This window comes from Pieris rapae, chromosome 2 (genome assembly GCF_905147795.1).
Source record: "Pieris rapae chromosome 2, ilPieRapa1.1, whole genome shotgun sequence".
Lineage (NCBI taxonomy): Eukaryota > Metazoa > Arthropoda > Insecta > Lepidoptera > Pieridae > Pieris > Pieris rapae.
The window spans coordinates 11,324,043-11,349,254 of NC_059510.1; the positions used below are offsets into that span (position 1 = coordinate 11,324,043).

General features: G+C 33.4%; 1 protein-coding gene across 1 annotated transcript in view; it reads right to left on the reverse strand.

Moving 5' to 3' along the window:
* The window catches only part of LOC111001976 (protein obstructor-E-like), a 26,695-nt gene extending 19,300 nt beyond the window's left edge, over positions 1 to 7,395 (reverse strand). The window contains exon 1 of the mRNA XM_022272061.2: positions 7,277 to 7,395. The gene's annotated coding sequence lies outside the window, so the exon portion shown is untranslated. The remainder of the gene's footprint in view (positions 1 to 7,276) is intronic.
* Positions 7,396 to 25,212: the final 17,817 nt, after the last annotated feature.

Consider the following 25,212-nt stretch of genomic DNA (forward strand, 5'->3'; position numbering starts at 1 on the left):
AGATTGGTGTAAGTGTGAAATTCGACAAAATATTTTTTATTTTAAATCTTGTAAATGAGTGAACTTGGATATCGTTGTTTAGTATGGAAACTAATATTTATTATAAAGATTGTATTTTTATATTAAATTACAACAATATATTATTATTAAGTCTGAAGTAAGAAATTGAAAAAGAAAAAATTAAATACCTAATTTTATTACTTTATATTAAGAAACAAGTCTTCTACTTCATTATATTTTTGCGTTTTTAGCCATTCTTCTAGTTTTTTTTTGCATTGATAGGTATTAAGGGGATAAATATTTAGTATGATTTTTAATTTCAATTCTGAGTATTGTGTATATACATATACCTTGTTTTCAACTAACACAAACGTGTGTTTAAGCCTGTACGTGGCAAACTTACATAACGTCTGATGTAACTAGCCCTCAACTCGAGTCAAATTTGCTTGAAATAATGTATTAAGTCATGTATTTGACCTACAGTTTAGTCTATGCATTATTCAATGTGTTGACTTTGACCTAAAACATTTCGGTTGATACGCTAAATGAATCGTTAATTAGCTAAAACTGTACTTTCTATTGTGACAGAATAACTCCAAGCTTGAAGTTCTTATTTAAAATTACAAAAAATAATGTCAATTCTGCCGTGAATACATGTCATAATCGAAGTACGACTTTCCATCAGTAATGACTTCCGATGACAGAATAAAAACGCGAAAGCCGAGGCAAGTAATAAAACAATAGTGAATTGCAAAAGCCGACAACCTGTTCACACGAGCTTGCATCAGATCGAATGGGACTGTAGAAAACATAACGTTTAGCGGCTGTGATGAAACATTGATTCATGATGTACTCATTAATTACAGATCAAAGTCGCGTAGTTTATTTCGCTTTTATTACTTTGTGTTCAGGTAATCAAGCCTAGTCGTATATTAAAAAAACATATGTGCAATTCACACGTGGTAGAAGTAAACCTTCAAAAACAGAGTTTTTATAATTAAACATTTATAAATTAAACATTTTTACTACTAATGTATTAAGCTTCTCTTTAGAAACAGTATATTTTAATAATAAATTTTAATTAAATGTTTAATTGGGCGAAAACTAAAACAACGAAAGTTGGAAATTAGACCTACTGAAAAAGCGGCAGTATTTTTACATGGGCATGTATTTTTACCTGGTACCTCGAATCAAAGTAGATTTATGAATTAAATGTTTCAATAATATTTCTAACATAGTTATAAGTATTACTCTACTAACAATTAATGAATTTATAATTGTTAGAATTAAATGATTTTTGTTTTTTATTTTATTTCAAAAAGAGGCAGCATAATGCCTACTATCTCATTTTATCCCACGTTAAATCCTATGAATTTATGTTTCTGCCTCTTTCTACTTTTTCCGTTGCATCCGGTTTGAAATCACAACGATTCTAAAGAATTTTCACTTCAAAAACTTAAGAGGTGTATTTAATTTTTTATTAAATTTTTTTTAAGTTATAATAATATTTGGTTAGCACTATAGCACAGTATTAAAAAGAGGTTACAAAAAACCTCTATACATTCAACACAAATAATCGTCGTGATACCACTGTTGAATACAAAATAGAAAGAAGAAACGAAAATAACCAGCTTGCTTTCTTTGAGAGAGAGAAAGAGAGACAGGCAGAGAAACACGCGTACGCCGCACGGCTTATTATTATTTTGACAGTTCTTATTATAATTATTTCTACGTATATTGTATCGTTTTTGACACCGAAGATCAACGTCCAACACCGAACGCTTATAGCCTTAGCGATTAAGCAGAACATACTTATGTGCCTGTGATCAAGACATGCCAATGACAAATAATACAAAGGTCCCTAATTATATAACTTATGAATAACATCTAATTAGTAACTGTTAATTATTAAATAAAGTTACAAAGAACATTTTCACGTTTCGTTTAATTAAAAGCTTTTCCTCATTTCTTAGTATTTGAAGAAAGACATTTCTGAGGGACAAATTTAATTATTTATAACAACAGCTTCGCGTCGCAACTGAATACATTCTCTAAATTATTAAACTAATTAAATTTTGGCTTACAATATATGTAAGTTATTATTAGCCAATATTGATTACGGCATTGGGAGGTACTAAGGGTTCGGTTTAAAGTAATTAAACTTGTCTAACAATATAATTTATAGTTATAACAAATATCGCTCAAGGGTCAATCGATCAAAAATAAATGTTTAACGTATTTCCGTAGTGTCACGTAGAAACGCAGTTTACAAAATTTTGTAATAGTTACAAAAGTATTAAAAATTAATAGTAGTCTTAGGGTCCTTCAAGAAAAGAACGTACAAATTCTTAAAAGGCCGGCAACGCACTCGCGAGCCCTCTGGCATTGAGAGTGTCCATGGGCGGCGGTATCACTTAAAATCTGCATACGGGCAGGAGGCCCCCTGTTCTATAAAAAAAACTGATTGTTTCAATCATGGTAAGGTAGGTACCCCATCCCCATTTTCCCAGGAGGAAATTATAGCCGAGTCTAAATCCTTCCTTCAGTATAAGATACTAAAAATACGATAAAAATATTTTTAATCTTGGTTTATTGGTTGTCATAATTTATGTTAAGCTTAATTGGCTTCGACAGAAATAATTATATTAACGATTTCTGTCTCTAAAATGAAATTCACGTCAACGAGTAATTTTGGCCGTAATTGAAATATCGTCACATTTTCGTTTACAAATTCAATTACAAATGTTCTTTATTTAGTAATATATGCTTAAACCAGCTAATTATTAATTAAGTTATTTTTTATCAAAGCTAATACGGCGAAAAATGCGCAAGTTCTTGGCCCAAAGATCGACGTGAGATCTCTTAGAAAGCTTACAAAACGTGATATTCTTATGCGGGTTTGATGAATTGCGATAGCGTTTGGCAATAATTTCTAAAACCAATAATAAACATTTCCTATGCAATTTCGATATTTTTCTGCCAATATAAATTTTAAACTCAGATTGAAATCACTTTTGGTTATTGATGCTCATCTTCTTGATTCTGCTGCCCAATCAGGCATGAATAGTGTATCTTCTATAACCGCCAGTCTCAAAAGAAATTGGCCGCCGTAACATAGGTATTAAGTAATGGTTGGTAAGCTCCGAAACGATTACAGTATACATATTGTAAACATATGAATGTGCAACGTTTCTGGACCTAATAATTTCGATCACGTATTTTAAGCCCGATCATTCAGTTCAGGTATTTCCATAAATATGTGATTAAAATAATTGACGGTAATAAATATGATCTAATTTAACTCTATCTGGTATATTTGATTACAGCGTGTAAATAATTCCTCAATAAATTCACATATGAACAAGTAATTTGAGAGCTTCTAGACTATGCAAAAAATGACTAAGATTTTGGTCAATCGCTATTTAAGTAACGTGCGAAATACAAAGTATTTTAAAACCTCAAGAAATGTTGAATCTTCTAAATCATACCTTTCATGAAATGAACGAACTAATTCTTAAAAGGTAACGATACTCACAAGCCTTCTGGCAATGTGAGTATCAAAACCCGGTATCGCTTTACATCAGATGAAGCTGCCTGTTTGCCTACATATTTTTTGTTTGAAAATAAAATTAAAATAAAATACGTTTATTTTGGAACATAGGATCATGATGGTATCACTTATTCCATGTCATTAAATTCGAGCCTCTTGGCATCCCTACTCATCGGCAAAGAAGACAGAGGGTGTTGGCCGTGAGAAAAAGCCGGCGTAAAAAACTCTCGGTACTCTTTTAAAAAAAAAGCAAATCATCAAACAATTCTACAATATTTAAAACAAATATAGCAAATTAATTAGAAGTAGCCTGCCCAGCACTAGTCTCAGGCCCTTTTATTAACTAGATAATCACTAACTGTATAGTAAGCCTTTTTACACAGCTTTTCTTTAATACATTTCTTAAATTCAATAAAAGACAGAGATAAAAGAGCCTTTGTTTTTATACATTAATAAAAAGTTTAAATACTGACAATTAATCTCCAATTGTTTTTATAATATTTTTTATATGTTCTTCATTTTTGGAGATATAAATCTGTAATGTTAGTTCCTGATGTTTCCGCTAGATTAAATCACAATTTCGTTAGAAAGCTCTCATCAGTTATAAGATAAAGCTCACGACAACTCAATAACGTTGATTTCATTTGTAAATTCATTTTCGTAATTTGTATGAACATAAGTCTGACAAGACCTCTATATTTTTCTTTTGATCTAAAACAAGTAATATATACAATTATTTAATGACAATGAGATAGATGAAATATACAAAATAGGCACTGAGGCACATGTTTCTTAGGATGTACGGGGTGTATCCTTTTTATCCATTCATATATCTAATATTATTTATTCTTGGCTACAACAAAAGTACGCCGAGAATTCGCGCTTGTGATGTACTTAATAAAGTTGTTATACGACAAGGACAGTAATTCGGCAGTACTTCAAAACCTTAGCTTCAATGTGCCTGGATGGGTACATCAGAAAGCGACATCCTTCGTCGTTACTTCATGTGCCCACAGCTAGCTAACCTTCAAAGCCTGCAAAGGGCACATGTTATTGTGTGCGTTAATTGACTTAACAAAATACATAAGTTAGCGGACCTTTTTCATTGTCCGTTGAGTGAGCTGGCAAAAGTGAGATTATTTGTTAGTTCCTTCAGGTAGTTAATAAATTTCTTGTATTTTTTATTATTTAATTTCATGTTTGTTTTTCTTGTGTTTCGCCTGTAAAGTATATAATTATTGTTTGTATCAATTTAGGATCACCTGATAAGCCAGGAGTGTTTTTATAAATAAATAAATACTCAGAAACTCGAATATGATGGATCATCTCTATTGTGACCATATAAGCATACATAAATTTCTGCTCCGATACACAAATCTCTATCCACAGCTTTGACATTGGTCACTTTCAACAGCCATGGTCGACAGAAATAGACTGGATATTCAATTGTTATATGTTATATTTTATAGCAAATAGCAATGTAGCGAGAGGCACAGCTGATGATGGACTTTGAAGACAACTATAAGGAAACGAACATTGGGAAAAAGAAGTAGAAACTTCAATAAAAGATAAATGCAGAAAAAAATTGAAGTGTTAGCAGGACGCAATTGGAGGAAGAAAGGCAGAGAAAGTACAGAGATATTAAGAATAGGCTAGAGGAGGTTTTCCATTGAAGATACAGATCAAAACCATTGATCAGAATCACATCTTTGTTAAACACATCCACAGCATGTGTAACACACTAAGCACAGCAGAAGTGACTAGAAAAATAGACATTATTATCAAACATTACAGTAATATATCTATATTCATAGTTACAGATATGATTTATATTGTAAACAGGGTCTAGGTATTGAAACTAGATTCAGGCCAATTTCAATGTTATTTAAAGGTCGATCTATAAATATTTATCCAAAGTAAACACTACAGTTACTATAAATGTCGGTTATCTACTACAGTTAAACAAAATACAATTTAATTGTAACTAGATTTATTAAACTTAAATGATAAATATATTTGAAAATAAATAAATAAGTAAATAAGTGGCGCTACAACCTCTTTAGGTCTTGGCCTCAGATTTCTGAATCTGTTTCATGATCATTTTTTAATCTAATAGGCAAGTAGGTAATCAGCCTCCAGTGCCTGACACACGTCGTCGACTTTTTGGGTCTAAGACATGTCGGTTTCCTCACGATGTTTTCCTTCACCGTTCGAGCAAATGTTAAATGCGCACATAGAAAGAAAGTCGGGGGTCCGGGGATCGAACCTACGACCTCAGGTATGACAGTCGCACGCTGAAGCCCCTAGGCCAACACTGCTCTTATACATATATAATATATTTAATATATCTAATATATTTGAAATACAACCGTAGTTTAAGACTCTCTTGGCATGGACTATCGCGTTTGATTCGCGGTAAGAGCGTAAATTGCTATTACACTTGTACTCGTGTTTGTTGGTATAAAGGTTATTTGACTATGGAAGTGGATAAGACAAATATCAGAGAACAAAGACAGATTGTTTTACGGAACAGTGGGCAAACTGGATGTTAAGTGATACCGCCGCCCATGGACTCTGGATGCCTGGCTGCTGCCAGTCTTTTTAGAATTGGTGCGATCTTTTCTTTACGGACTCTAAGCCGAATTGGTTCGGAAATATTTCAGTGGGCAGCTGGTTCCACATAGTAGCGGCAAAAGATGCCTTAAAATCGTTCAGTTGTGCAACGACGGACATCGAGGTGATACGGATGAAATTTCGTATTCTGCCTCGACGTCCGAAGATAAAACTCAGTTGCAGAATAATTTTGCACAAAATAGAATACCTCTAGTTTATAATGCGTAAACAAGGGTTTTGTGGGTTTTCTAAATAAGGGTCGCTTACTGTCGCTTACTAAATCAATTTAAGTAATAATTCAGTGATCTTTTAGAATTATTAAGTAAATAATTTTATACGTTCAAATTATTTAGCCAAAAGTTTAATAGTATCCACGAGTAGCATTATTTAGCTTTATGTGATTATATTATATACAATAAATGGAATGGGCCACCTCTCTCATTTGAATCGCGACTGTACTTTTCTTCAGACCCACTTGTTAGGAAAACATAATGAAAAAAAAAAAAAAAAATTGTTGTGTGTCAGGCACAAGACACTGAACACCTGTTAATTAATTAATAGATACAGAAACGTGAAGGGGCACTGTGCACATGTTAACTTGAAATTCTGGCATCAAAGCTAGCGAGTATTAAAGTTCGTTAATATACAATGCCTAGTAACTTGGTTCTGCTAGTTTTATATAATTTTTTATGCGCTTGGATAACAGATTAAAAATTATACTGAATTAAAAAAAATACAGTTATCCTTTATGTTTAAGTTTACAGCGACGTCCTGTATATGTGTGAAATTTGTTGAATGATATCTGTACTTGAGTAAAAAATTTTTATATCTATAGAGATACATTTAAAATACATGAATAATAACAATATGAATTACCGTTCTATGTAGGGTTTGTAATATGACTATTAAAATCTACTATAGGGTTAAGAAGAACTTATGTAGTAATTAACTTTGGCACGTATCTAGAAACTATCAGATATCGTCACATCGCCAACTTTCCACTTATCTAAGAAAATCTTTAATTACTAACGTGACTAACTTTCACCCCACACACGATGACATAACATGCACGACGGACAAATAAGAATCTTCGATAAATAAAATAATACTTACACAACACAATTTTTGTAGACAACGCTTGATTCACTGACTGAGACTGGGGAATCGTCGCCTGCACAGGTGAATGTGAGCGTTACCACTTGACTTGGCATATTAACCGACCATTTGCATTTACCTTGCAGCCTCTGGGGCTTGAATCGACCGCCGGCCTCCGCAAATCAACCGGTTTATTGTGCGTTGAACTTTGCGGTCTATTTGACTTGAGGCAATGCGTCGCGAATACCAATACTTTTTATTATTCAAGAAGCTCTCTGAATAAAAATAGACTATCCTGCCATTGTTGGTGACATTGAGGAAAAGTTTACGCCTGAACGTCTTGTCATTGTAAAAGTATTTTTATTGAATACATAATCTAATTTGATTGTCCAGAAAACTGAAACTTTCTTTTCTTATTGAAAATTATTTTTATAGGTAATTATTAGTGCGTTAAAAATGTGTTTCTTTAAATGTGTAAAAGTTATGTTAATAAAAGACAATACTGTAGGCAATTATTATCCACGAAAATTTTCATGCGTTTTCTCTTTCGTTATCAGAGTTAGATGTTAAAAAAAATATGAATAACTGAGGTTCAAACGAACGACCTCAGGGTTTGAATGTACATGCATTGCTCATGAATTAATAATTATGTTGAAGACTTTCACAATGCGTTGTTTTTTCCTTCGCAGATTAAGCTGGTTTTAATGCTATTATTTAAAAATTTGAATTAATTCAAGTCCTACCCCTTATTCATAAATTGATTCACTGACTGAGACTGGGGAATCGTCGCCTGCATAAGTGAATGAACCAATTCCACATAGGATCCTACAAGAAAAGAGCGTACCAATTCTTAAAAGGCCGGCAACGCACCCGCGAGCCCTCTGGCATTGAGAGTGTCCATGGGCGGCGGTATCACTTAACATCAGGTGAGCCTCCTGCCCGTTTGCCCCCTGTTCTATAAAAAAAATAATAATAATAGTAATAATTTCCTGTCGTAAGTAAACTCTTAATGTCGAATTATGTGTACGCAGTCATGAAAAAAGTACTGAGATTATTATTATTTTATGTGTTTCTGTGTGTGTCGCCAGTAATACTATGTCATTGTCTTATTTACAATTTAAGGATAAGGATGACTATGGTTCATCTACTTCAATGTTTAAACAAAAGCAGTAAATTAACGGTTTTTATTTCATGTTACAGGAGGCCCACGGGCAGGAGGTTCACGTGCTGCGAAGCGACACCACCGCCCATGGACAATCGCACTGCCAGAAGGTTCGCAAATAAACAAGGAATTATCATGACTCATTTAGGTGAAATATATAATAAAAATATATGAGTTACAGCATTGTTTTAAATAATGAAAAACGTGACATCAAGTTCCATGGAGTATTCGCAAGACGACCTGGAATTGAGACCATAATGTAAAGGTTGTCACTCCTCCAATCAGGGTCCGTTCAGCTCATGCTCCACCAACACTTGAATGTCGATCTGCTAATCAACTTCTTAGCACCGCGAGACTAGTGAGAAGATTAAATAGCAGAAAACACTTAGTGAATTAGTATTAGTATAGTACACGTTAGTCTTAAGTGCTAAACACTGAAAAAATAGAACATGTCTTTTACGTTGTAGTGGTATTGGACGCTTTCTTATGTTCACTATATTGCTAGTAAAACAAGTTAGTTTTCAATTATTTATTAGGCTAGATCTTAATTGTAAATATTTGTATTACATCGCTATTAGCTATTCATGAATCCTTAAGATTAGCTTTTTAGCTTTTAGTTAGTTATTAATATTCTATGTTTTTTTTATTTCTCTAGATTAATGTTCTATAGATAAACATATATTTTTTTATATAAATTCTGGTTATGCACTTCTTGCACTCCTCATTTTTTTTCTTTTCTTACTAGGGTTGCCTGGAAGAGTTGCCTATAAGGCCCTCCATTGCATCCCTTGTAATTTGTATGTATTGTGTTATTTTTATTTCTTTGCAACGAAGTGTGGATAAAAAATAAAAATAAATAACGTCTATGTGCAGTGACGATTAATAAAAAGGCAACATTTTTAAATAAAGAGCAGAACTGAAAAAGTAAAAATTCGTACATCTCCAACCTTGTACTAATTATAGTACGCCCTTGCCTTTTGCATTACTATTAAACATAATAAAACCATATTTGTACGAGCGGCAACTTCAACATTCAAACGTTCTCTATACTTATTAAATTCCATACTCTTTACAAAAAGTTTCACTCGGAAAATAATAAAATGTTATACAAGAAAATGAAAACTTTCCCATTTTCACGAGAGTGGAGTTTCCCATTTTTACGTGTGCTATAGTTATTCCGATCTAAGTGTAATATGCATCTTCTTATCTTTTAAACTGGGCAATCAAAAAGATCTATTTCTTTCTGGATTTTTTCTTCTATTCTCTTTTGAGGTGTTCCTAGTTTTTACAGTTCATTCTACGCGCTTCATTTGAGAACTTGTAGTAAATATTTTTACGTTAGTGTTCCTTATACTGACACAAACAAAATATATTTTGATTTGTTAGTAATAAAAATTTGAAGCATTTGAGATGTGGTGCTGGAGGAGAATGATGAAGATAAGCTGGACTGAAAAGAAGACCAAAGAAGAGGTGCTGGGTATGGAGAAAAGCAAAATCTGCTGAGTACCATAGAAAACCGGTGAGGGAAGATGATTGGACACCTGGTACCAGAAGACAACATCTTAAGGACCATCTTGGAGGGGAAGATAGAAGGCAGGAGAGGAAGACCGAGAATGGCTTATATGTATACCAGATTAAGGAAAAAGCTGAGGTCGTGAAATACCAGGAGTTCAGGACACTGACGCAGAACGGGACTGAGTGGCGAATAATCCACAGCCCGGCTCTTAAATTTGAAGAAGAAAAATATTAAATTGTAGAATAGAAATAAAAATGTTGTTTTGCTGATAGTACACACAACTTTTACTTTTTTTTAATTGAGATGATATACCTGTTAACCTTGGCGCGCGAATAACGAGGAAATGAAAAACGACAGACTCCGAAGAACCAGTGACTTCTTAACCTACTTAAAAAAACATTCACTTCGCGTGTTTGTTTTCTCGAAAATCATAATAAAAAAATTATTCATATAAAACAACAACAATGGTAATGGAGAAACCAAAGTGTTAATCGACCTAAACGACGCAATACAACAATTGTCTTTCTATTTGCCCAATTAGGCAACATTCTGGTTCGTTGAAAGAAAACTAGGGGAAACTGTGTACCCAGCACAGAAATTATTATATAGGATATAAATAGAAATAGGATTGGGTTTCAGTGGGAAGACCGCAGGTGAGTGGTCATTCTACAGTTCCTTGTGCCACGTAGCATGAACATTGTAAAATATAAAATGAGATCAGAAATGAACGTGAAATGTTATATTTAATCTTTGTTTAACATAATATTAAGGGCTCTTTTCTCGGATCCAAACGGAACGGGACCATAGACTCGGATCCGTGTGAGCGTTCGCTTTATTTTTTTAAACCATTGTCATCTCTAGCTCTCGAATCTGAGTATTCGGCACCCGACGTGCTGTATACAGATCCCTTAGATCCGAAAAATGTGTTTTTAATGTTATTGTTTATATTTAATTTCCTTACCTTTTCAAAATTCCATACAAAGATTAACACGTTCTACAAACAAAAAATACACTATACAGAACCACTCCACAGATATGACAGCAAAATAACTGAACCATTATTTATTGCTATGATTATGAATATATCAAATTTATCTAAGTACCACTATGATAGTGATAGGCCATATACCTTATACAATTGTCTACTTTTCCCTATTATATTATTCGACAAATATGACTCAATCGGTAATACAATCCTAAACACATTTAGATACAATTTTATCGTTTTTTATGCCATTTTTTTCTATCTATTTGAAAATTCGATAATTTGGGTTTAATTCGCGACATAGATGATACAAATTTCATAACCAACCAATATTTTAATTATCCGGAAGACTGTAAAGTTTTTTTCGAATCCACAGACCTCACCATTGTTACTCAAAACATCCGTAGCATTAATAAAAATTTTGATAGCTTTCTAGTGTTTCTTATGAGGCTTCAATTTAATCCTGATTTAATTGTCCTAACTGAGTGTTGGATTGATGAAAATTTTACAGGTATTCACATAGATGGATATTCATGTACTTTCTCCCACAAATACATTAACAAGTGCGACGGAATCGTAATTTTTCATAAAAATAACATTAACGTTAATATAACTGAACCGGCATTTACAGATGCTAACTGCTTAGTTAGTCATTTAAATAATAAGGCTGTTATCATATCAATTTATAGATCGCCTTCCTTCTATAATGTTGATAATTTTCTCGACTCACTCGAAAACCTCATTTTATCGTACAATGGACACCCTATCTATATAGTTGGGGATCTTAATATCGACATTAAGGAGACGACCGACGATCGAAGAGCTCATAAGTTTCTTGAGTTAGTGAACTTCTACGGTCTTATACAAGGACACTTCTTACCAACTCGTGGAGGTAATTGTCTAGATCATGCACTCATTAGATCCCATTCACAATCACGCGTGGCTGTCTGCCCTTCCCAAGTGAATGATCACATGTCTGTCATTATAGGAATCGATCAGACTAAACACCTGAATAATAATTTAGTCAAAGCCTCTCTTTTGATAAGTAAAGTTATAGACCACGACCAACTGTATAAAGATCTATCAGAGGTCGATTGGACCTTTCTTTATAACATCGAAAATATAAATGAAACAGTTGTTGCTTTCACAAGTACAATTACAAATGCAGTTAACACCAACACAAAAATCATTTATAAAATAAATTCTCAAAGTATTAGAAAGCCATGGATAACACCTGGTTTGCTACGCTGTGTGAGAAGAAGAGATCAGTTGCATAGCTTATCAAGAAAACAACCTAACAACGAACCGCTCCAAAAGCAATATACGCAATACCGAAATTTCTGTAATAACATACTTAAAAACCTTAAAAATTTACATGAGGCTAACACCATCCTTAAGAACAAATACAATAGTAGGAAACTATGGAAATCTATCAAAAATATATGCCACCTTAACCCAACTAAATCAAATTCTAATAAACTTCTTGATCTACAGGAAAACCCTGAAAAATCTCTCGATATTGTAAACAATTACTTTAGTTCGGTAGGTAATAAATTGGCTTCCGATATATTGTCTAAGACAAACCAGACTGAACAAGACCTTTGTTCCAAAGTGTCAATTTCCGCCAATTTAAATTCTTTTCTTTTTCTTCCTTGTGACGAGCGTGAAGTCATAAAAATCATTAGTTCTCTTAAGCCAAATTCTGCCCCAGGTGATGATAATATTAGTAATCGAGTGGTCATTCTACTAAAAAACATTATTGCTGCACCAATTTCTTATATCTGCAATCTTAGTATTGAGCAAGGTATCTTCCCTGAATCATGGAAAATAGCTAATATCACACCTATCTACAAATCAGGCAATAAAATAGATATTTCAAACTATCGTCCTATTTCTCTTCTCCCAACCCTCGCTAAAATCGCAGAAAAAATCATTAACGTCAGATTACTGAATTATTTGGAAAAAGAATCTATCCTTGCCGACAATCAATACGGATTCAGACTAAGTAGATCTACAGAAGATGCTACCACAGGACTGGTTGAAACTATAAGCTCCAAATTAGATGAAGGACAAAGATGTATCGGTGTTTTTCTTGATCTTGCCAAAGCTTTTGACACTGTTTCAAGGCCATTACTACTTGAAAAATTAGAAAGACTAGGAATTCGTGGAAATATCCTCCGTTGGTTTCAGTCCTACTTATCCAATAGAAAGCAGAGGGTTCGAGTTGATGGGCATAGCAGTCAACTAGAAAACGTCTCATGCGGTTTGCCACAGGGAAGTGCCCTCAGTCCAACGCTTTTTTTAGTATACATTAACGATTTATGTTCACTTCAGCTCACCAATGCTAAACTCTTCTCTTTCGCTGACGACACAGCTATAGTCTTTTACTCACACTCTTGGGAACAAGCCTCACGGTTAGCTCATTTAGGTCTTCGACAAATCTCTCAATGGCTTTTAGATAATCTCCTATCTCTAAATACGTCTAAGACCAAATACATATGTTTTCACATCTCGAAAACCAGCAAACCAAACCCTATCCCCCCTATTAAATTACACTCATGTCTGAACCCTTGCAACAAATGTAACTGTCCTCTCCTGGAGCCCACGAAAACAACCAAATACCTGGGATTAATTATAGATTCAAGGCTTTGTTGGAGCCCTCAAATAAACTATCTATGTTCACGAGTTCGCAAACTTATAAATGTTTTCAAACGCCTTAGAAAACCTTCTGACCCACATACAACCAAGATAGTGTATACTGCATTATGCCAGTCGATATTATCTTACTGCATATCGGTATGGGGTGGAGCGGCATTGTCCTCGATGCTGAAAATTGAGCGCACCCAACGGGCCATTCTTAAAATATCCTTCAGTAAACCTTTCCGATACTCAACCTCAAAATTGTACAGCGAAGCAGGGCTCCTAACTGTAAGACAACTTTATTTAATGGCAATATGCAGGCTTTTTTGGAAACAAACACCCCCTACACCAAATCTAACCAAACGCAAACCTTTATATAAGCATCCTAAAAAACGCACTTTCTTCGCTCAACGCTTTTTCTCCTTCCGAGGTCCATTCATCTTTAACCACCTTATCAAAAATAAAATTATTACTAACTTTTCAAAAATCACACTACATACTTTCACTAAAAAACTCAAAAAATATCTTATTAAGCTGTCATATACTAACACAGAAAACATTCTTATCGTAAAAAAATAGAATAGGTATAAATTTGTTAAGTAAAATTAATTAATTAAGTAACGTTTAGATGTAAAAGGAAGAGACTGGCTGCCCACAACACAGGGAATCCTAGTGTGGGGGCCAGAGCACTCTACTTTATAGAAACAATTATTGTATTTTGTGTCTAATAAAGTTATTTCTTTCTTTCTTTCTTTCTTTCTTTCAATAAAAATAACAATAAAGTTTTGGTTTCCGGCTAAAAATTAATATACATTGTTTAAATGTTCAATGCGTTAAGATAAATTATTTTCACCAGCATGTCAAAATATTGATGAATTTATTTATAATTTAGCTACTGTTCTTTAAATGCAATTTGAGGAATTTTTAATACATAGTGTACTGTAACATTAGTGTTTGTGACGGCAATTTTGAATTACCATTTTGTAATCCATACCATAACTCATTAATTTCTTGCTTTGACAAAACATTGCTACAGTTGCTGTATCTTTTTTTTTTTTGTTTTTTTTTTTTTTTTACGAGGTGGAAACCCGACCCTACCCACTAAAACCACCTCAGCCCATCACACGCCCTTAAGATGGGCCCTCGGGGTTCGCTAGGCATTCTACCCAAGGACAGTTGCTGTATCTAGATAGCCTATAATGACTTCTATTATATAAAGGTTCTGCAACCAAGAATTCTGTGGTCGTCACCTGGATGACATATTGTTCGATTCACAATTTAAATAGAAACTCATTGTAATGTATGAGACACAGAACTCAAAAACAGATGTTGCGAATTGTGGCCGCCGTATAATCAACGCGTTGTGGTTTGTCTGTCGTCGATGTAATTACGCACTTGAATGTATGATAAACATTTGTTTACCTTGTAGTTGAGTAAAGGGTTGAGAAACCGTGTGGTGACTTTTGGTGACAAAGTTTATGTGTGAATCAATCATTTGCTTAAACGAAGGAAATCGTTGTGAGGTTGTCTCAAATCCCATAATTACATGTATCAGAGTGTAGGCAGAGGCAACGTGTTTAAGACCCATATAAGTAAAGCCACGGCATTATTATTTTATTGTATGTGAATAAATAATTTCATATTATTCATCATCTGTTATGTGTCAAAGTTGTCGTTTCATTTAATAGTTATATTGAATTAGTCTGTAGCTAAAGTCAGTAGGATCACATCGATGTTTTATCACTAAAAGTCTTTGTAATATCGATGACCTATTTTGAAAATCGAATGGGATTGTGACGCAATCAACAAAGCACCATCTGTCACCTTACTTTCGTTACGTTTTCACTGATAATCTGTGAAATGTTTATCTCGTCATTTGTTTAATTCTTTGGTGTTTTTATTCTGTGTGTTGCTTAGCTGTGGGCTCTAAAATATGTTAATAATTGAGTATTATGACAAATAATTAATTATTGTAGATGAAAATAAATAAATGATTATATATAAAAGGAATTATTTAATTATATAACAAAACAAAATCGCAAGAAAAGCGGAAGCCACTTGGTCACGATATTGGCGAAGTGCAAGTTAAGTCATATTTCTTTGGTCTGGGTGTGTAATGTCATATGTATTGTAGTTATAGCGTAATAAATATTGTCCTGCAAGTAAACACTAGTTTTCTTAAACTTAATTTATATATGTATAATAATAATAACCTTTATCAGATACATTTACATAAATGTCTATTTTAATCCTCTTCTAGAGTGATCTGTGTGCCTTTTTTTGGCAATTAAATTAAGTGATACGTATATATTTTATTAAGACACACAAATCATCTTACACATGAATACAATAAATTGTAAAACAACAGTACTTTAAACACTCATAAATAGTAACATCTCGTTTCCGATAAAGTCAAAGTCAAATCATTTACGAGTGATCTAATTAGAGCACCTAAAATGGCAATTTTGAACGTTAAATAAAATATAAAGATTACTGTAGTTGCCCCTTCCAAAAGCTAGTTGCGTGCGGAGAACAATGGGCAAGAAACTCCACATTTACTCTTTTAAAATATAATTTACAATATTTGTAAACAATAGTTTAATAATTATATATGAAGACAATATACTCCTAGAATAAAACTACTATAGAGGATTATTATTGTGTTGTTAGTATAGATGTCCCTCATATATTTAACCGTAGAATATAATACATTAAAGAGTAATAAAAACAACAATAAAACAGAGTGTAGATAAAAATAAATGTGACGATAATGTACAATAGGTCGACATTGCTTATATATTTACAGATGTGTGCCTGCGTTAAGAACTCATAAATAAATTACAGTTTTTGTGAGTCCAGCGCCGTAAAAACACTACCCCTTTTTGTTAAAAGCCCTAGTTTTAAAAGATTAATGTCAGTTCACACTTAGCTTCTTAGAGTTTCATTTATTTGAACATCCATAGAACAACCATGATTATTATGAAATAATATATTTATTGATTATATTTATAATAATTTTAGCAACACATTTGGAGTTTAATTATATTATACGGTATGATTTACACGTAGTAGACAGGTAGAATAGATTGATGCAGAAAGAGGGTTTCATGTTTTACCGTGATTTTGGAGCAAAATATTTGAAACAACCAGAGATAAATTGATCTCCATTTGGTAGAGATCGGCTGACCCATTAAACCGTAAAAGCTTTTTTGCACTTCTTAGATTCAGGGCTATTTATATATATCTGGTTTTATGTTTATATATATTCTTATTAGATATATCTAGACATAGGCCACTTTTCTTGCAAACTATTTAATTTTAAAATCATTTGATTATTACATCTTGAGGTTGTCGTGTTTAAGAAAAGTCGATTACTCGAAGTCTTTCTGAAACAGGATTGACTATAAATACGGAAATAAATTTCATATTAGTATAATGTAATGTTCTTGGCCAAACTGGTGTATCGCAAGGAAAGCATAAAATACAGATTTTGACTTACATTCTATTCGTACATACATATTATTAATAGATTACTTTGTAGTGTTTCTTTTATTCAACTTAAAGAAGAAAGTTATCGGTTCCTGTTGTTATTAAGGCAATTACGACATTTTTTGTATATATATTTTATCTATTCTATTTATCTAACTCCCTTCACCATTGATCGAAGCTCCTTTACGAGTAAAAACCTCCTCCTGCATTTTCCAAATATCTTTCTCTATTTGATTCCTGCTAACGTTGTTTCTTCTATGGTCTTTCCCCTTGGCCTTTTTTATCTAGTCTTTAAACTCCAACTTGCTATATCTTGCTATTTGGCCCGACCACTTGTGTCTTAAGGCAGTAAGGCATCTTTAACTTTTGGTTTTGGTCTTTTTTGTTATATAAGACGAAAATTAATAACAGTTTAGTTTACATTAGTACACGTTACAAAGGAATATTTGCATATATATTTTAATTGAGACGAATATATGCGGCCTCATTCCCAAAGAGTTGACGGTGGGTTTCAGGCACAAAAAACTGATCACATACCAACGCCAAGTTTTTTTTTTATCTTTTAGAAGTTTTTATACTAACTTTGATATTTGTATCAACCATCTTCTTAACTTAATATGAAGCCTCCCATTTCACATTTGCATTACCATTTTAAGAATTATCAATTATCCAGTGTAGGTACATAAACGTATGAGATATATAAGCCTATTCGTAATATTATGTATGTACGTCGGATGCGGGTTGAAACCGGACCTTCACTTCCTTTCTAAACGCTGCAGGCTCATCACAAGGCCGCACCAATGTCCACCAAGCACATGGGCGTAAGTTATAGGCGAAATGGCCGAATTCGCTTTTAATGAAAATTTAAATCTGGTTTTAAGTGTATTCGTTTCTTACATAATCTTGAAGTGTAAGTGTAAGTGACAAGGCACATCTTCGTGACGCTAATAATATTATTATTGCGGTTCATCCGTAAAAATTGTACCCTCATGGACCTGAAGAAGTTTTAATTCAAAAATATGTTTCCCAGTGGGACTTTATAAGACGAATTCACACACAAAATAATTTTAGTTTTAATTATGTATTGTCTACGTTGCATTCAATATGTCTAATTTTAGAAACATAACATTAAAATATTTATGTTATACGTGTAGGGGAAGGAGGGTTCTGCTCTTGGTGAAACCACCCTCCAGGCGGTCTGCAACTTAAAAAAGGTGTTTGTGGCCAAACAAGATATTGAATAAATATTAAGCGTTCGGAATAGCTCTGCTATTTAGGCACTTACTGTTATAATGATTTTATAAATGTTGCGAAATTTTAAAATTTACAATTTATCAGCCGTTGTGACAGAAAAATAGATGTTTTATTTAATTACTTGCACCACACACCAACCTTTCGTAAAAATGACTTCGGTGTGAGCTTCCCACCATTTTAACTATAGCGTATAGGCCATTGTGCGTCTGCCTTGACCCAATTCACAGTGTTCCATGATAAGTATGATTTATAGACTTACGGCCTCTTTGATGCTGGAGAAAACAATAATTAATACAGGTAATAACAATTTAAATAAGCCTTATTATTTCATTATCATATATTTATTTATCATTCAGATCTTATTGAGATACATTTAACAAAATACTTATTATATAAAATAGTATTGTTCTCTACTCTACAATGCGCCTCCGGACCCCAACGACGCTTTGGTTTTCCGGCGTTCATTATAACTATACATTGTTGTGTCTATGCTGTGGTTGTTTGCCTTTTAATAAGATATTCATACAAACACCACTGTGTTTGTATTATTAATTCTGTTCTATCCTTCAGAGCCTTTACAAGGTCGTTCATATCAGGCATACAAGGAATCGCGATAGGTAGCTCCCGTCGTTAAGGAATATATATTTACCATTACAACGACGCCAATAAATAAAACAGCGAACAAGTAATGAAAAGTTACGGTTATAATTTTAATGTCAATCGTTATCAATAATATAAGTAAAATCACTGCTTTCTTCAAAATTATTAAAAAACATTTCTTATTCAGACCAAAGCATCGTAAAAACAAAAATGTATATTATAAATATATTTTTTGTTAGGAGATGCAAGAAATCACTTATCATTTTAATCTGAGACATTTGATAAGAATTGTATATTTGCTAAGATAGTGGTACAATTAGATTAATAATTATAAAAATCCGCACAATCAGCCATATATAAATTGACATGCAAATGTCATATTAATTTTTATAATATTATATAATATGAGAACATTAACATAATGTCATAATAACAAATTATTTAAAATTTGTGTCAAACTTATGGTCTAAATATTCGCCAACACTATAAAGGGACCTTGCCTTACAATTAGGCACCATTAGGAGCTGGGACCTTTTCTCCTGTATACGTAATTAAAAAGTACATATGATATATAGCAAAAGCTTAGTATATAAAGCTCACCGTTCTGAATATATTCGAGGCCTTATAGCCTATCCATTGTTAGGAGGCAAACAAATGATTATGTTTTGTGTTGGCCGAAATTTCGCAAATCATTTTCGCTACCTTTACTCGGGTTTCCCGACGGAGAGTGTGCTTCTGAATACTACAAAGCTCTCAGTCACGGGGAATATAATATATCTGAAGTTTTTGTACAATCTCCTAACAACTAGTGGTTAAGGAAATTGGTTATTTTAGAAACCTCTTCGCAGTATAAGTTCGTGTCCACATTAATAATAATAAAAACTATTTATGACAAAGAGGTCCTAACAAATTTCGTATATCACTAGTCCACACTATGTAGTCTGTTGTGGGTAACTGGATAATAATTAGTGAGTGGTACATGGTACAAGTATGCATGTGTGAGTGTGTGAATGGGTGTGTGCGCGCATGTATTTGAGAGTGAAGCTGCGAGTTGTATGCGTGCGCAATTTTTATGTCATTTGAGTTGAGTTTGTATTTGGATAGTTTGACATTGAAAGTACTGTTGTTCTAGTGACTTGTGTGCATCGAGTACGAATCACAACTATGCGAGAGACATTTCTATACGAGTTATTACTGGTATGATAACGTAAAACATCGAGACGAAACCGGCATGTATTTGACCTATAAATCGATAGCGACCGTGAGGCAAAGAAACGTACTTGCCTTTAAAAAATATCATGAAATAGATAGAGAAATCTCAGGCCAAAACCTAATTCGCTGTTTTGCTAATTATTTTTTTATGCTTAAGAAAAAAATCTGGTTTTCATACTGTACACTTATTTTATATTGCATACATTTTTTGATATTTTTTTTGTAAAACTTATGTTTAATTAAATTGTCATACATTTTAGATTAAATAGTTTGTAACATATGCCGTACATTTAGTACTATGAATGATGTGGTATACTTTAATAAAAATCAATAAATAAAGACCTAGAAACCTAGCCGTTATTATATAGTTCCAACATTTTATTCACACTTAATAAATTCCTTGTAATTGTATAATGTAATATGAGAGAATTATAATAATAACATATTTTCGTTGACATGGGACATGAGGAAAAGTAGGCATTCGAGGAAATGTTATGTAATTTCTTCTTTCACTTAACTATTAATGAACTAATTTTCTGGACTTAGTTTGCGAAACTTATTTACCGCCTCATTGGTTTTTGGTTCTCATTGCCTATTCATAATATGTCAAAAGCATTTATTTTGAGTGAAAAAAATAAAAATAAATGAATTACGCCAACTGTGTTCGCAGCTGGATGAGCAATCTTGAAACGTGTATTTTCAGCTATTTCACTCGAAGTCAAAAGTAATAATAGCACGTTCTACCAGTGATGGCTATGATCTTCTCAGATGTACTCTGGGCCTTGGTGTCTTCAAGCCTGGAACACAAGCTCCAACAAAATATGGAAAGAGCTATACTTGGTATTTCACAACGCGATTGAATTTGAAATGAAGAGTGATTTTTAATTCTTATACGTATGTATATTGGACGGCTGCAACTAGGTGGACAGATGACCTGGTGATGGTCGCGATGGTCGAAACGATCGAATCGACGAACTTCACTAAAAGAGTTGTTTAAAAGTCACAAGTGCACTGTTTTGTTTATTTTTTTTATTTTGTAGCCGAAACCCGTGCTATTTAAACATCAATATCTAGATTGGCCGCTACCGTCTGGGCCATAGACAAAATTCTTTGTGGTAAGTGAAAGACACTAAGGCCAAACGAATATTAATATGGCGTCGTATTGTAATGTTATGTTCTTGTCTCAGACAAACGTAAGAATTTTTTTGCAGGCGCACCATAAATATATCTACTGTGTCTAAAATATCTAAATCATATTAAGATGTTGACTAAACTTCGTTCATCGATAGGGTTATATGTAAACTTAAGTTGATCATGTCGTTATATTCACATGGATTTGGTCAGTAAATTTTGTCTAACTTAATAACAGCCAGAACAGTGATTAATTACGTGACCAAAACGGATAGTTCTCGTTTGTCTTGATTAAGCATCATCTGTCCCTCTGTAGGATAAATTAGAAAATATGTGACTGAACGTTGATATTTAGTAAAAGTTTTTCTAAATTTATATTTACTAGCAGTTCTCAAATGAAGGGAATAGTGGGCGAGAAGAATTTTCAAGTTTTTTTTTATATTTGCCTGGTTTTGGGTTTATAAGGAACTGTTAAGGAATTATAGTTGAATATTCTTTGTTAAATGATTGAGGGTCTTGAAATGATTCATTTGCAATTAAAGACGTGCGAATCATCTGACACTTTTATTTGAACTAACAGTGGACTGTATATACATTTTTAGACATTCCGCCCACCAAGGACGAGTCCTTTCAACATCAAAGAGTTAAGACAAAATTTTATTAATTACCTTTATAACAAACAAAAAAATAACATGTTAAGGTAAACATAAAAGCTAATCAATAAAAATAAACAAGGTAAAGAATTCAAACCATATCTACAGACAAGAAAGAAATACTATACATTTTAAATTGAAGCAAACTTGCCGCCCACCATGAAGTAACTAAAATCTAAATCTATTTTTGAAGTATACTTATTTTACTTAAAGGTCTTTTAATAAGGCCATTCTTACATTTTATTGTTATAACTCTAGTAATATTATCAGGACCGGTATGTTTTTCTACAATTCTCCCTAATAACCATTTACATGGTGGCAAGTTATCTTCTCTAACAATACAAATATCATTTATACAAGGTTCTTCAAGTTTCGAATTCCACTTATATCGCTGACTTAAATTTAACAAATATTCTTTAGACCATTTTTGCCAGAATTTAACAACAATTTTCTGCATTAAATTCCATCTTTCTTTAAGATTTACATTAAAATTCACAACTGATATGTCATCAACAATATTTACAATAGGTTCACCAATTAAAAAATGACCTGGGGTTAATGGGAGAGGGTCATCTGCTACGTCACTAAGCAATGAAATAGGTCTAGAATTTATACAAGCTTCAACCTGTGACAGAACAGTAGCCAGTTCTTCATACGTCATTAGATTATCACCTATTGCCTTATTCAAATGAGTTTTAACAGACCGCACTCCGGCTTCCCAAATGCCTCCAAAATTTGGTGCTTGAGGTGGAATGAAATGCCATGTTGTTGATTCAAATGTAAGTAATTCCGCAATCTCATTAGGTATGTTTGATTTAGACCGATCAAACATGTCTCGCAATTGCTTATTGGCACCAACAAAATTTGTTCCATTGTCGCTATAAAGATCTCGACAATAACCACGCCTAGAGACAAATCTTCGAAAAGCTGCAATAAAAGCCTTAGAAGTCAAATCAGTGACCAATTCAATATGTATAGCTCGCGTTACCATACATACGAAGAGACAGATATAACTCTTGTAGGTCTTAGCTCCTCGTCCTGGAGAAAATTTAATATGAATTGGCCCTGCATAATCAACGCCGGTTGCTAAAAATGGTTTACTTGGCTTAAGTCGGGCATCCGGAAGCTGACCCATGAGCTGTACTCTTGCCGCCTTTGAATACCTCAAACAGGTAATGCATTTACGATAGTACTTCTTGACCTGATCTCGAACTCGTATAATCCAATACTTTGAACGTAGAAAGTTTAGCATGATTTGAGGACCACCATGCAAAGTCTTTTCATGTGCATCCGAAACTAATAAATTAGTAAGGTGAGACTTGGCAGGTATAATAATGGGGTGTCTTGCATCATAGCTTTCGTTGGCCATGCTTATTCGACCGCCTACCCTTAAAATCCCATTATCGTCGAAAATGGGGCAAAGAGTGCGTAACACACTCCTTTTAGGCACCTCTTTTCCATTAGCTATAACTTTTATTTCTTCACCAAATGCAAATTGTTGTACTTGCTTTATGCAAACTTCTAGTGTTTTATTGATTTCTGTGACTGTTATAAATTTAGGTAAGAGTTTTCGATCTTCTTTTCTCATTACAAATCTTCTACAATATGATATGACTTTCAACATTTTTACTAAATTAGAAAATTTACTCCATTCAAAATTTTCATTCTTTTCTATAATCTTTATTGTAACTATTTTTTCTTCTTCATTTGTATCACCAATATCTAAATCTTCAATTTGAATATTCTTGCTTCTTAACCATTGTGGACCTTCCCACCATAGAGCGTGAGACAGTAATTCAAACGGACTCAGACCTCTTGACGCGCAATCAGCTGGGTTCATCTCAGAAGCAACGTGTTTCCATTGTTCGTAATTTAAAATATTTAGTATCTCAGACACACGGTTACTTACGAACGTGTTCCAGCGACTAGCTCCTCCCTTTAGCCATGCCAGGACTATGGTTGAATCAGTCCATGCATTTAAGTGTTCTTTAGATATGTTTAACACTTGTGATATTTCAGAAATAAGCTTTGCTGCTAACACAGCACCACATAATTCCAACCGAGGTATTGAAATTTGTTTCGTAATAGGTGCAACCTTGGTTTTGGCTGATATTAAATTGACATAAACTTTATCTCCTTCAATGACTCGCATGTATACTGCTGCACCATATGCTGTCTGTGAAGCATCTGCGAAGACATGTAACTCTGCTTTAGATGTAGAAGAATAACGTAGCCACCTCGGTATATTAATGCATTTAATATGTATCAAATTTTCTCTAAATTTTATCCATTCCTTCAGTAAATCTCCTGTAATAGTGCTGTCCCAATCTAATCCAGTTAGCCATAACTTCTGGATTATTAACTTTGCTATAACAACAACAGGGGCTATCCATCCCAAAGGGTCATATAGTTTTGCTACTTCTGAGAGAATCTGTCGTTTAGTTATAGGTTCTGTGACTATAGGAACATTTAGAGTATATACGAATTTGTCTATGTCTCTATTCCAACTCACCCCTAATACCTTAACTAGGTTATTCACCTTCAGAGGCAGTTCATGATCGTCTCGTTTATTCTCACCAATATATTTTAGCACATTTTTACTATTACTGCTCCACTTTTGGAGTTCAAATCCTCCTGAATTCATTAATTTACTCATGTCATTATAGATATTAATTGCATCAGCAACTGTTTCACACGACGTCATTAAATCATCGACGTAATAATCATGTTTAGTTATATGAGCAGCAACAGGGAACTTCGATTGTTCATCATCAGCTAATCTCTGGAGTGACTTCACTGCGAGATAGGGCGCACATGCTGTCCCAAATGTTAATCTTGAAAGCTTGTAATGTTTTATAGGCTCACTCGGACTAAATCTCCATAGAACTCTTTGATAATTAGTATCATCTTCTGACACCCTCACCATTCTATACATTTTAATTACATCTGCAGTAAGGCATATTTTATAAAGCCTCCATCTCATCAGTATGTGTCGCAAGTCTTGCTGCAATTTAGGACCAATATGTAGATCATCATTTAGAGAAACGTTATTCACTCCTTTACACGAAGCGTCAAACACTACACGAAGTTTCGTCGTCTCCTTGTCTTCTCGAAGTACCGCGTGGTGCGGGAGATATACTGCAGTGGGACTATCAATTTCTTTATGGCTTATTTCAACCATATGATTTAAATTTAAATATTCGTTCATGACTTTATGGTATTCTTCTTTTAGTTTCTGGTTTCTTGATAATTTTTTCTCTAATATTTCAAACCTCTTAGTAGCAATTTCTTTAAGATTTCCTTGCCTACACT